This window comes from Myripristis murdjan, chromosome 3 (genome assembly GCF_902150065.1).
Source record: "Myripristis murdjan chromosome 3, fMyrMur1.1, whole genome shotgun sequence".
NCBI classification, from domain to species: Eukaryota; Metazoa; Chordata; class Actinopteri; order Holocentriformes; family Holocentridae; genus Myripristis; species Myripristis murdjan.
In genome coordinates, this window is record NC_043982.1 from 37,355,550 (window position 1) to 37,367,779 (window position 12,230).

The 12,230-nt window shown below is 43.5% G+C and overlaps 1 long non-coding RNA gene across 1 annotated transcript; it reads right to left on the minus strand.

Annotated features, from left to right (window-relative positions):
- Nucleotides 1-530: 530 nt before the first annotated feature.
- On the minus strand, nt 531-2,000 carry LOC115356364 (uncharacterized). Its single transcript, XR_003927961.1, has 3 exons — nt 1,945-2,000; nt 1,825-1,862; nt 531-1,731 (listed from the first exon to the last, which is right to left on the minus strand). It is a non-coding gene; the product is annotated as an uncharacterized LOC115356364 (long non-coding RNA).
- Nucleotides 2,001-12,230: the final 10,230 nt, after the last annotated feature.

Consider the following 12,230-nt stretch of genomic DNA (forward strand, 5'->3'; position numbering starts at 1 on the left):
TTACAGTGAAAGCCAGACTGTGGTACAGTACCAAGGAAATTATTTTCTTATACAAATCAACCACATGCAAAAGAGATGAAAACAGCTGAGACCAAATGAGTCTGAGTAAATAAACAATGAGATTCATTTCGGTGAGAACACAGTTGACTTCATCCTGTATAACCTTTATGGCCATAAAGTTCACCTTTATGATGCCTCTGGTCCTGAGCAGGAAAGACAACCTGTCAGACTCCGGCAGAGCACCTTGGTTTGTGTTTGTTGGCTGGGAGTCAGCAGATCACTGCGTATAATTTTAATACTCACAGCTCCAGTGATAGTGTGCATGCACTTTAAAGCCACTCTTTCAAATGAATGGCTTTTCAAAAAACCAATCCATTTGAAACAGTCAGCCAACCTGAAGAAATGAAGAATATGTCATGTGTGAATCTTTATTATTGTGTTATATGCTCCTTCAATGAGCTAATCTTTTTTTTAAAAAACACTGTACATATTTATTTTGTGGTAGGGCTTGATGATCTGAAGTAGTCTACTTCTTTTTGTCTCATGTCTGAACTGAATTTTTGTTCTCATACTCGTGTGGCAGCAAAAGGTATTGTAAACCAGTACTGGTATGTCAATTAATCATTGAAGTTATAACTATAGATCTTTCATCCCAAATCAAAATCCGACAACGCCACCCCAGGAATTGCATCTGGAGAATTGAGATGATCTGTTAACACCAGTTACAGTGGGCACACAAGTTCGTTATACTGACGAATGGAACCACGAGACGTGGTTCCATACAAAAATAATTTCTTTACTACAAGTTAAGAGTTTTGCACAATAAAATATGTAAGTGGATAAAGAGAAACAAAAAAAGCCTATTCAAAATAAAAAGAAAGTAACTCAAAAAGAAAGGGGGGGAGGAGGTCCTTTCGGGGCTGAGGCCCTACCAGTGTGACTGACCAGGGAGGACGGAGGGTGGGGAAGCCCAGAGGAGTCACCCCACTCATGTGCACAGCTCAGCAGCGACACACACACTTCAGATGGACACTCAAACTGGGGAGGTGACAGCACAGCAAGCCAGGGAGGGACACCACCACCCGACCACATCAGTCCACCACTGTCGGCCCTCAGCTGCTGAAGGACAAGAGAACCAAAATTAGGAGGGGATGCACACAAATCAATATGACCTATACTGTTAAAGCAAAACAAAAAAACTTAACACAAAATATATACACAGAACAAAATTGCAAATTAATTCAAATAATTGAAAACAATAAACAAAGCAATCATAAAAAGGAAACAACTATACACAAAAGAAAATCAGAAAATAAATCCCTTAGTCACACAGTCAGTCCACGTTAAACCAGTGCCTCTGGGAAGGAGCTTCACGACAAGGCGACCCAGCGGTGGAAAACGGCCATAGTGCCAGAGCGAACCACCGCCAAAGGGAACAGGCGGAGCGGGCGCAGTCACACGCCGACTCTAGTGCGCACCCAAAGCACAGCCATGCAGTATGAGACAGTAGCACTTGAAGCAGAGCGCAGCCCAGCGAGATCAGACAGTAGCACTTGAAGCGGAGTGACTGCAGAAAAGCCAGCAACTTTTCTGTACGGCAGGTCAGTAAAGCAGGTTCAGTAAAGCAACTTCAGCAAAGCAGCTTCAGCAAAGCAAAGCAAAGCAGCAGTAATTGCGGCAGTCATTTAGTTGTTAAAAACAGCGGCACCAGTCCGTCATCCCAGGCGGCATCTATAATAAAAGCGGACATTAACACATGCTAGACATCATAAACAAACACTAACATACTAACACATGCGCACACACACAAACCAAACGACCCACCAGAAAAGCAGTGCGCAGGAGACCCAGCACGGATGGACCTAGAAGGCAAGAGTGTCAAATAAATAACAGCGACGTAAAATACTGAGCAAACCACGACGAAATCGGCAGCTACAAACATACCTGAGCACAGGTGCAACCCCGCAGCGAGGCAAACAGGAAGTGAGGCGCGGTGGGCGTCAAAGAGCAAATGGCGTCAAGATGGTAAACCCCTCTGCTTTATACTGCGTTGACCCCCAGCGATTGGCCAATGAGCCAGGCAATCTGGACACCAACAAATGCAGCTGGAACAACACATACTGCCACACTGGCTGAATCCCAATGTCCACCCTCACACACTCACTGACTTTGAGGCGCGCTCCCGCTAAATCCGTGAGGGTTTAGGGTTGTCCCATTGACAAATCATGAAGTGCGTGAGGGATCTCTCGCCGACTTTTTGAGCCCTTAATGCACCCTTTCTGTAAGTGGGCATCTCCGCAGACTTAGCGTAAGGGAATTACCCACAGTTCATTGCATTGTGACGTATGACATGATTCCCCTGGGGAAACCAGCTGGCGGCCGCGATAAAAGCGAAGTGAAACGAGCGAATTTGTAAACAATCCAATCCAATCCACTTTATTTATAAAGCACAATTTTAACAGACACAATGTTTTCCGAAGTGCTGCACAACAAGATAACACACCACAGGATAACACAATAGAAGCAGAATAAAAAGGTAAAATACACAATAGGATAACACGATAAAATAAGATAAGATCAAATAAAATAAGATAAAATAATAATAATAAGAAGAAGAAAAGATAATATAAAATACTAAAATAAAATAAAATAATAATACAATTATAATTTAAATAGAATAAAATATGTAAAACGCACTGCCCGCACAGCATAAAAAGAAAAAAAACATGGAGGGTGCAATCAGCAGTGACACTGCAAAAAAGAAAATGTTCTCATGTGAGTATAATAATATATATATGATGGCCTTCAGAAACTAAGGAAATAAGCAGATAGGCAATGCATAGGCTATTTGTTTTTTATCTCTTGGCAAACTCATCAATGCCTTTAGTGAGAGTAGATCATTTTTTAATGCTGTTTTCACAACTCCTCAAAAATACCAAGCAAAAAACGTAAAATAAAAAGTCCCAAAGCTGCGATTGTGAGAAACATGATGCATTGCTGTTGACAACCAAACAAAGGGCTGTCCCGTCCCCTTTTCACTACTTCAGCCCCTTGCAGCCTCACGCACTCAGTCACTTTCCAGGTGCAGCTACTTAAGTCAGTGAGGGCTCAGGGCTCAGGGCTTAGGGAGGAGATTGAGGGCTTAGGGAGGAGATTGAATCTCAATCCTCAATCCTCAATCCTCCTCCAAAGGACCCCGGCCCATCATCGCAAAATTCGAACACTTCAAACAAAAAGAACTGGTCAGAAGCAAAGGAAGGGAACTCAAAGGAACATCATTTGGACTCAACGAACAATATCCACATGAAATAAACGAACGTCGGAAAGTACTGTACCCCATTCTCAAAGAAAACAGACAAAACAACAGACGCGCATCAATCATAGTGGACAAACTGTATATCGACGGACAATTATTTCGCAACTCCAAAATCACGCCATGGCTCTTCTGAACAAACTGTAATACTCGCATACATCTAACTGTAACAACCTTGAATATCCAACCTCAAGCCTCACTCCCGACATCGCTCCTCCGTAATTAGGAACCGCCTGCATTACCCTATAGAGGAGTAAAAAAAAAAAAAAAAAAAAAAAAATCTACCTCTCTGTCGTAATCTTCTTTTTTTGTTGTTTGTTTGTTTGTTTGTTTGTGCGTGCGTGTAGGTGTAGGTGTGTGTGTGTGTGTGTGTGCGTGTATGTGTTAATGTTTACATGTTATGTTAATGTCACCACTCAGCGTTATGTCTAGTTCTGTGTACAATCAGTCTAAGGCAGTTACAGCAAGCAACCCCCCCCCCCCCCCCCCCCCCCCCCCCCCCCCCCCCCCCCCCCCCCCCCCCCATTGTTAGTGCCTCTATTAATCAGACTACATTCACATTTGCTAACATTTACGGCCCTAACAATGATGACCCCTCCTTTTTCCATAATTTCTTCTCCTTACTATACAATTCAACAAACATCATAATAGCCGGAGATTTCAACACTGTTATCGATCCTACAACCGACCGCTCTAGCACACTCAGTAACACAAGAAGCTGGCATTCAACTGTAGTAATTAAACAATACATGAAGGAACTTGGACTTGGCGATAGTTGGAGAATGAAAAATCCATCATCCAGACAATACTCATATTTTTCCTCTTTCCATCAATCTTCCTCCAGAATCGACTTCTTTCTTGTAAGCAATTCACTTACCCAGCACATCGAAGGAAACACAATCCATCCAATCATAATCAGTGATCACGCTCCAGTTTCCCTATCAATAAAAACTCAAACACATATCAAGTCTCCCACAAGATGGCGCTTCAATACATCACTCTTGGAGGATCCAGATTTCATCACATTAATACAGAAAGAGTGGGCATCCTTTCTGGAGATGAATGACTCTCCAGAGATCTCACCATCACTCTTATGGGAAACAGGAAAAACAGTCATCAGAGGAATAATAATTTCATATTCATCACATAAGAAACGTCAGCAACAGGAACAAGAAACTAGCTTAGAAATAAAAATCAAACATCTAACACACCAACTAATCAGCAATCCCTGTGAACAAAAACAAAATGAATTAGCTCAACTTAAAACCCAATTGGAAAGCATTATATACAAGAAAACACAATTCATTATTCAACAGCTCAAACATGAAAACTTTCAGTACAGTAATAAATCAAGTAAATATTTGGCTAATCTATTACAACATAAAAAAGAAAAAGCAATAATTCCATCTATACTCGATTCCACAGCGCCCCCCAGAGAACCAGGCAGGGAGCTCCCGCTCACCTCCACCCTCAGCCAATCCAGTCCGGACCCACCCCCTGCCTATGTTTTATTATAATGATTACCGGTAAGATAAATTAAAATAATAAACGATAGTTATGCTGATGATATTACCAAGCTTGATCGCGAGCAACTAATAGTATACAATGTATCTATACCATATCGGATATAATAACACTATACCTTCTGTTACTTCACCCACACACACGCGCACACACACACACACACACACACACACACACCCTTCCTATATACATGTCATTGTAACTGCAATTGTGCTGGCTGTTGTGTTTTGTACTGTATGTCTACTGTCTGTACTTTATGTCCACTTGGTGTAATAAAAAAAAAAAAAAAAAAAAAAAAAAAGAACTATGGGTAATTCCATTTCGCTAAATCTGCAGAGATGCCCACTTACGGAAAGGGTAGCTACATTAAGGGCTCAAAAAGTCCACGAGAGATACCTCACGCACTTCATGATTTGTCAATGGGACAACCCTAAACCCTCACGGATTTAGCGGGAGCGCGCCTCAAAGTCAGTGAGTGTGTAGGAGCCATGAAGTAACGTATGGTGAACTGTAATTTTGTGGTTTAAATTTGGGTTATTTTGGTTATTATATTTTGTTATTTTTTGTTGGTTAATATCACAGCAACTGGGTCACAGGGATATGGGTGGTAACCTCCTAGTTAATATAATCACCTGGGCACTGGCACGGCGGGAGATATAACAAAGAAAGAGGGTGAGTGACGGGAGAGGCCGTATTTTTTGTTGACCGCTGTTTTTGCTTTTGATCGCTGTGATTGTTTTTTTTATACTTTGAGCACGTTACAATAAGTTGTTCTAATTCTTTAATAAAACTCGTTAAACGTATTTTTTGATCTCAGCGAATATTTTGTTTGTACAGCGTGTCGGACAATCAGCAAACACCCTAAGCTCAGCCTCTCAGCGACTTCTTTGTTTATTATAATAGTCGCTACATTTTTGTCAACAAAAAAAGGCATTAAAAAAAAAAAACAACACCGGACAGCGCAGGGGATTCAAGGATCAAATGGGAGAACGGATCATCGGAGATAAATGACGGAGGAAGGCACCGGCTCTCAATTATTACAACATCGGGAGAAGCACTCAAAAGCCAGGTATGCTTACCGGTGTATATGCGCATTAAGCTGTGTAATAATGGAAGGAATGCGGCTTGCATATTCTCTGCTCTGAGTCCATTGGGGACAATTGTTTGATTGAACCGGTTGGGAGAGTGGTCATCCCGATTGCTGGCATTGATTGTGTGGATCCGGTGCTGTAAATTCTCCTTGCTGTCAGATGAGGAATCTAAGCTTTGTCTCTTTGAAGTTGCCGCTGCGCTGCTGATGTGTATGTGACGTTTTCTGGAGGAATTTCCTTTCGGTCTGTGGAAGTGTTTGGATGCACAAATGTATTGAAAAGGAACTGGAAAAAGGAAATAAAAGAGGAAAATGAGTCAAATAAATGCTGTTGTTTCAAGTGCTGAAATGGAGAGTGGAAAAAGGCAATCAAAGCTCACTGCAAAGGCTATGGAGAATAAAATTGAAAAGCTTCAACGGGAAAGGAAAATGAGTGTGAATAAAGTTAAAGGGCTCATACCACAAATGAAATCATTCATGAGAAACAAGGAAAATGTCTCACAGGTACAATCTTTTTTGGAGAGTTTAACTGAATATTGTGAAAATGCCACCATGTCACATAACATGTTGATTCCTTTACTCCCTGAGGAAGAACAGAAAAGACACAATGAATGGTTTTCTAGCATTATGGGCTACAGCAATACATTTAAAAGGGATGTTGAACAATGGTTGAATGAACCAGAGGAATTAATCCACGTCTTTCATGCTCAAGCTGATTCTGGTGAAATGAATGAACAAATATCCTCTCCAACAGCTGATGAACCTCAGCTATCAGCTGCTTCCATAATCAATACAGATGACATGCAAGACAATGTAAAACCAAGCGACAGTGTGTCAAATGTGGGAAGCGGAGGTTCCAAATCACAAAACTCTGCTGCAGGAAGAAAGTCTGTTGCTTCCAGTGTTTCTTCTGCACGTCTCAGAGCAGAGGCTGACTTGGCAGCTTTAAAGATGAGGCAAAAATTATTAAAAGACAAACATGAACTGGAAGAAGAGGAGGAACGGCTACGTAAAAGGAAGGAGCAGCTTAAACTGGATGAGGAAATTGCAGCAAACATGGCTAAACTGAATGTGCTCAAGTCTCGGAGCATCCTAAGTGGGAAAACCTCTGTAACTAAGCGCTCAGATGGAATGAACTCCTATTTGGAAAAGGGACAAGGGAAAGCACAGGCCCTCAGTGCTAAAGCAAAGACATTTGTACCCCAAATGCCACAACAGGAAATCAAATATATTCATCAAGAGGCAGGAACAACGAAAAATCCATCTCAGTTAATTTATCCTGAACTTATGTCACTTAGCACCTATGAACCCAAGCTGCATGCAGTGAATCACAGTTCTCAAGAAAGAACACAAATGCAAGATGGAAATGCCTTCGAGGTAAATATTGTTCCAAATGAAGATCAAAACAATATGTTTGGCATTATGAGGAAACAAAATGAGATCACAGCACTGTTGGTACAGCAGCAATGCCTTTCTTCGTTACCTAAGAGGGAGATACCAGTGTTTGATGGTGATCCATTAAAATATCATACATTTGTGAAAGCTTTCGAAAACAGTGTGGAGAGGAACACAGCGAATCACAGTGACAGACTGTATTTTTTGGAACAGCACACAAAAGGTCATCCCAAAGAACTGATAAGAAGCTGCCAGCACATGGAGTCTGAGAGAGGATATGCTAAGGCAAAAGCTTTGTTAAAGGAGCAGTTCGGAAATGAGCAGAAGATTGCATCCGCATACATGGAAAGAGCTCTTTCATGGCCATCAATCAAAAATGAGGATGTAAAAGCTCTGCAAGATTACAGCCTTTTTCTCAGAGGTTGCTGTAACATCATGGAAGAGGTGCAATACCTGCATGAACTGGACATGCCGGCTAACATGTTAACCATCATAAGAAAGTTGCCCTACAAATTTCGGGACAAGTGGAGGTCTACAGCCTGTGAACTGCAGGAAAGGCGAGGCCAGAGAGCTACATTCATTGACATTGCAAACTTCATTGAGAGACAAGTGCGGATTCTAACTGACCCAGTGTTTGGAAACATACAGGACGCCCCATCACTGACAACTAATAGAGGCATGAATAAGCCTAATCAACAACCTCGTTCTGGAATTAAGGGAACCAGCTATGCTACCACTGTAGCCCCTGTGATAAACAGAACTCAGCCTGGAGCTAAAGGAAAGGAGCGTGTCGAGTCGGCAAGGAGGACATGCATCTGCTGTGGAGGAGGACATACATTAGATTTGTGTCCACAGTTGGGAAAGAAGGCACACAAAGAGAAGATAGGCTTCTTAAGAGAAAATGGTGTCTGTTTTGGCTGTTTGTGTAGTGGACATATCAGCAAAGTTTGCAGAAAACGGATTACCTGTGCAGAATGTGGTCTGAAGCATCCAACTGTACTTCACATTCCTCAAAGAGAAAAGGACAAAGATTCTGACCAAGCTGAGAGGAAATCAGAGTTGTCAGTGGACAGTGCTCTGATGTCCAGTGGGCTTACAGGGGCTGGTGATAATGACTGCAAACTTCCCATAGTTCCAGTACAAGTGAAGTCGAAGAAGGGTAGTAAGATTGTCACCACCTATGCTTTCTTGGACCCAGGAAGCTCTGCAGTGTTCTGTACAGAGGCCTTAATGGAGAAGCTTGATCTTGTAGGAAAGAAAGTCCATATTTTGCTACGGACGATGGGCCAGGAGAAAATTGTGAGTAGCCATGTTGTGCCAGGACTGGAAGTGGCTAGTTTGACTGAGGAGCATTTCTGTGAGTTGCCCAAGGCTTATACACAAGCATACATGCCTGTTCACAAGGGAAATATTCCAAAACAGAGTGATATTCAGAAATGGCCTCATTTAAAGCATGTTCATTTGCCTGAGATTGATGCAGAGATTGAACTGTTGATTGGGACAAATGTTCCTAAAGCCTTGGAACCCTTGCAAGTCATTCGCAGTGTTGGAAATGGACCCTATGCAATCAGGACAATGCTGGGCTGGACTGTGAATGGGCCACTGAAAGGAGACAGTGGTGATGCTGTGGATGGTGAGCAGCCCAAGTTAACAGTGAACAGAGTGTCATTTGTGGATTTGGACCAACTTTGGCAACAGCAGTTTAAGGCAGACTTCCCCGAATGCAGCATGGACGAACAGCCTGGCATGTCAAGGGAGGATCGGAAATTCATGGAGCTGGTCACAAGTTCAGCAAAGCAGGTCAATGGCCATTATCAGATCAATTTGCCATTGAGGGAAAAGGACATTAGCATGCCAAATAATAGAAAAATCGTTGAGCAGCGTGCCTTGCACCTGAAAAGGAGGCTTCAGAAGGATTCCTCATTTCATGCTGACTATACGGCCTTCATGAATGATCTTGTTGCCAAAGGCTACGCTGAAAGGGTGCCTGAAGTGGATTTGGAACGTAGTGATGGCAGGGTCTGGTACATCCCGCACCAAGGTGTTTACCATCCTACAAAAAAGAAGATCAGGGTTGTTTTTGACTGTGGGGCAAGTTTCCAAGGAACATCACTTAATGCTCATCTCTTACAGGGTCCAGATCTTACCAGTTCGCTGATTGGAGTGGTGAGCAGATTCAGGAAAGAATCAGTTGTGATCATGGCGGATGTGGAATCAATGTTTCACCAGGTCAGAGTACCACCAGAGGATGCTGATTTATTGAGGTTCCTCTGGTGGCCTGCTGGAGATTTAAGTCAAGACCTTGTGGACTTCAGGATGAAGGTGCATCTCTTTGGGGCAACGTCCTCTCCCAGCTGTGCCAATTTTGCTCTCAGGAAATGTGCAGAGGACAACAAAGGACAGTTCAGCCAGGAAGCAGTGGATAAGGTTCTACATTGCTTTTATGTGGATGACTGTCTTGTGTCTGCGGCTTCAGAGGAGAAAGCTGTGTCTCTTTATCATGAGCTCGTTGCGATCTGTGCTAAAGGTGGATTCCAACTCACAAAGTGGATAAGCAACAGATGGGGTGTTCTAGCTGCAATACCTGAAGAGCACAGAGCTAAAGACATGAAAAGGTTGAACATGGACCAGGATTTGCCACCTGTGGAGAGAGTGCTTGGTGTGGAGTGGTGTATCCAGTCCGATACCTTCAAGTTCAAGATTGTTGTTAAGGACAGACCACTCACCAGGAGAGGAATCCTCTCTACAGTCGGCTCCATCTATGATCCTCTTGGTATCTTGAGTCCTGTTGTCTTGTCTGCAAAGAAGATCTTAAGGGATCTGTGTAGGAGAGCACTTGGCTGGGATGATGCCATACCCCACACCGTGGCTCAGGAATGGACAAGTTGGCTGAGTGAACTTTTCCATTTGGAGAAATATAACATCATGAGATGTCTGAAACCTCTGGACTTTGGCGAGGTGACTACAGCACAATTACATCATTTCTGTGATGCAAGTGAAGATGGGTATGGAGCAGTGACTTACCTGCTGTCACGAAATGCACACTCACAAGTACACAGTGCTTTTGTCATGGGCAAGGCTAGGGTGGCGCCACTGAAACCTGTGACCATCCCCCGAATGGAGCTCATTGCTGCCACCATGGCCAGTCGCATTGATGTTTTGTGGAGGAAAGAGCTGCACATGGATCTTCAGGACTCTGTGTTTTGGACGGACAGTACTTCGGTGCTCAAATACATCAGGAATGAGACTTCCAGGTTCAGAGTCTTTGTTGCCAACCGAGTCACAGAGATTCACAAGGCTTCACAACCCTCTCAGTGGAGGTATGTTGAAACTGCAAGTAATCCAGCTGATGTCGCCTCCAGGGGTGTGAAAGTGGATGCATTTCTCAAGAATGCAACATGGGTGTCGGGGCCGAGTTTTCTCCTTCAACCTGTGAACGAGTGGCCTGTCAATCCTGGGGATGTTCATCAACTTCCAGCAGATGACCCTGAGGTCAAAAGGGCAGCCACAGTGAATGCTCTACAGGCCAGCGAGGAGGCTGATGCAGTGACCCGCATGATCCACCACTTCAGCTCTTGGATCCGTTTGAGAAAGTCAGTAGCTTGGATCTTGAGATTTAAAACTTGGCTCTCATCTCTCTGTCAGAAGAGGAAACAATTGAACATGGCTCTTGCACAGTCTGGCTTGGATATGGAACAACGACGATGTTCATTGGAGAAGGATATGGAAACATTCAAGAGAAAGATGGCTCCAAGTTGTCTATCAGTGGAGGAGCTGGAGAAATCAGAGCTGGAGATCATCAAGTTCAGCCAAAGGAAGAGGTTTCCAGAGGAATTCTCCATGCTGGGAAAAGGCAAAAGTGTCAAGGGTCATAGTCACATCCACAAACTCTGCCCACTAATGGAGGATGGTGTTCTGAGAGTTGGTGGTCGGCTCAGTAGGTCATCTATGCCAGTAGAAGCTAAACATCCCATAATACTGGCAAAAGACTTGCATATCTCAACCCTTATTCTGAGACATGTCCATCAAGAGGTGGGACATAGCGGGAGAAACCACATGTTGTCCAAGCTGCGGGAAAGATACTGGATCACGGGAGCTAGTGCAGCCATAAGGAGTGTTCTGTCAAAATGTGTGACCTGTCGACGATTGAATGCTCAGCCAGTGTCTCAGCAGATGGCAGACTTACCTTCCGAAAGGATTGTTCCAGATGAACCTCCATTTACTCGGGTTGGAGTGGACTATTTTGGACCTTTTGAGGTGAGGAGCAGAAGGAGTGTTGTGAAGAGGTATGGGGTAATTTTCACCTGCATGGCCATAAGAGCAATCCACATTGAAGTGGCACCTTCACTTGATACTGACGCCTTCATAAATGCTCTCAGACGCTTTATAGCGAGACGTGGCCAAGTACGTGAATTGCGCTCTGATAATGGGACAAATTTTGTAGGAGCAGAACGTGAATTGAAGGCATCCATTGAGCAGTGGAATCAGGCACAGATTAATGACGTCCTCCTTCAGAAAGGGATAAAATGGACTTTTAACCCCCCAGCTGGTTCCCATCATGGAGGTTCTTGGGAAAGGTTAATTAGATCAATCCGCAAAATCCTCAATTCCACCTTGAATGTACAGAGTTTGGATGAAGAAGGCCTTCACACAGTACTCTGTGAAGTGGAAGCCATTATCAATGGCCGACCGATTACAAAAGCTTCCATGGATCCTCACGACCTGGAAGCATTGACACCTAATCACCTGCTGCTGTTGAAAGCTTCACCATCTTTGCCACCAGGAGTCTTCCAGGAGGCTGACATGTATGCTCGCAGGCGATGGAAGCAGGTTCAGTACATGTCAGACCTGTTCTGGAAGAGATGGGTTAAAGAGTACTTACCTCAATTGCAGGAGAGACAGAGATGG